Here is a 2750-nt window from a genome sequence, read left to right as displayed (position 1 = left end):
TTCTGGACATATGTCTATCATACGTGCTTGCAATAATTTCATAGAGTCTGGTCTCTAAGATTGGATTTTTTAATTACTAGTGAACAAGGAAGTATTTGTTGCAAATATACTACTATCTTGTTCTTTGTAAAAGTGAACGTCAATGGCTAATGACACTTGTCAGCCTGATAGCCTGAATTCAATATGTGGGACCCACATAGTGGAAAAAAAGAAAACTCCTACCAGTTATACTCTGACCTCTATATGCATATGATAATGAATAAATTAGGGTCGATGTTCCTAAACAATATAAGATTGAAAAGTCTGTAAACAAATGTAGACATGATTAATAACAAAAGTTACTCTACACTACAGCTAGGAGCTTCTTTTTCATTTATAGAAAATTATAATTGCTAGTTAAAGTAGTTTTGGGTAGATACTTAGCCTTTTTACTGGAATTTGATCTTTTTAGAACCTAGATCTTGAGACCAAAATCCAAAATAAAAACCTAACTATAAGATAATAGTGATAAATGAATCTTTTTCTCTCCTCATGCAAATGATTGAAAAGTTTTTATTTAGATCTCTATGGTTAAGGATAATTTCTAGATCCTCATTAGGATTAAAAGGGAGGAAATAGTTGACCTGGAAAGTGCCCAGAGTATAACAAGTTTGTAGAAGAATTTTTGATGAATTCTCACACAGTTTATAGTTTTAGAAAAGATACATATTGTATCTTCGCAGGGTATACTGATTTTTTAGGACTGAAATAATGTAGAACAGACCTAAAACAAAGAATAAAATCTGAGATTTTTTTTGAGAATTTTGCAGTATATTCCAGCCTGTTCTGAAACTGGTGAGGTAGAGCAAGCTGAACCCAAACTCATGATTTCCTTAGTCTGCCAAGTGATAGGATTGTCGGTTCATACTCCCATGCTTGTCTGTTAAGGTTGTGTAAGCAACTGTACCCAACACAGAGCTTATTAATTAACTAAAAAAGAAAAAAAATTATCCTGAGGTACTTAAAGCCAAAGACATATATGGAATATGAAGAAATCCCCAGGTATCCTAAATTTTGTAATAATGATACAGTGCACAGACATTTATTGTTTAAAAACTGAAAGGTCACCAGAAAGACAAAACAATTCCAATAGAGTCTCTCACCACTGCACAAAGGAAGCCCAAAGTAATCGCATGAGTAACAGAAACCTGTAGTAATAAACACAGAATAAGGTGAGTCCATCTTAGCAACAGAGGCCAACTCCTCTGCACCTGCAGTCAGATTGCTTCTGATCTCCACACATTGAAGCATGACAAGAGAAGGGCATACTGTTTTCTGGAGGTAATGTGTCATTTTATACATGTGCCATTTGTAGAAAATGTCTGACACAAAATTAAAAAGAATGCAAGGCATATAAAAGAGCAGGAAATATTGATCTAAGGAGGAATCTGAGTAGAAGCAAACTAATAGAGATTAGTAACAATGATAAAATATTTAGGAAAGTGATTATGAAGTCATAAAAATTGTAGCACAGATGTGGAAAATTAAAATGCTGTTCTAGAACTGAATATAATCTAAAAAACACAAGAATTTTCAATCAACTTTAAGACAAAATGGTAGAAAATATATAAAGTAATTATCATGAAGGAAAAGTAGTAAAAATAGAAATACAGTATCTGAGATTTGAATGTCAAATCTAATACCTTACCATTTTGATGATGCAAGAGGAAGAAATTGAAAGAATGATAAATAAAAGGTTTTCAATAGCTATTAAAACTGGGGATTTTGTTGGAATTGATAGGAGTTGATAAATATAAATTTTCAGATTAATACCACATCAGATTCTGCTCATCAGATCCAATGGCCATTGTCCTTAAAGAAGACAGGAAAATACAAAGACATAGAAAAGAAGGTCATGTGAAAATGGAGTAAAAAATGGGAAAGAAACAGCTGCAAGCTAAAGTGTGTTCATTGCTGGCAGCCAGATGGTAGGAGTAGATGGGATATTTTCCTATAGTGTTTTCAAAGAAAATCCTGAGAATTTACCCTCTAAAGCTTAGAGAAATTTTTATGTTATATAAGCCACCTGCCTTATGGCAATTTATCATGGGATCCTACTAAGAAAACCCATCAAATTAAAAAGGAAAGCAAATAATTAATATCAAATATCAGAAGAGGTAGACTTCCCCAGAAATATTATGGTTCTGATAAATGTGTGTGTGTGTGTGTGTGTGTGTGTGTGTGTGTGTGTGTGTGTGTGTGTAAAATTTAACAGTTACTGAGAACCAAGCAATAAGGTCTAGATAGTAAGTAAAACAATGACTCTCTGCATGCTGGATAGTTCACAGTGCCAGGTGCCTTTGAAAGAATGAAAGATTCATGGAGAGACATTGGTTTTCAGTCCACATTGGAAGCCCAGAAAACTTGGAGAATAAGATCCATGAAGGCAGACTAGCAAGCAGCACTAATTTTTCCTTGGCATTCTTTGTTTTGGGACTGTCTGCCAAAAGTTGATACCCACTCAGATCTCATTAAAAGTAACAATCAAGATTAAATTTAGGGGGTGTGGTGGTTTGAAAGAAAGTAGCCCCCAAAGGCAGTGACACTATTAGGAGGTGTGACCTTGTTGGAGTAGGTATGTCTTGTTAGAGGAAATGTATCATTGTGGAAGTGGGCTTTGATGTCTTATATATGTGCTCAAGTCATGCCCAATGAGACAGTTCACTTCCTGTTGCCTGCACTAGATGTAGAATGCTCAGCTCCTTCTCCAA

This window comes from Mesocricetus auratus, unplaced genomic scaffold, assembly GCF_017639785.1.
Source record: "Mesocricetus auratus isolate SY011 unplaced genomic scaffold, BCM_Maur_2.0 Super-Scaffold_100009, whole genome shotgun sequence".
NCBI lineage: Eukaryota > Metazoa > Chordata > Mammalia > Rodentia > Cricetidae > Mesocricetus > Mesocricetus auratus.
The sequence above is the reverse complement of the archived record's forward strand: the minus strand, read 5'-3'. Positions refer to the sequence as shown.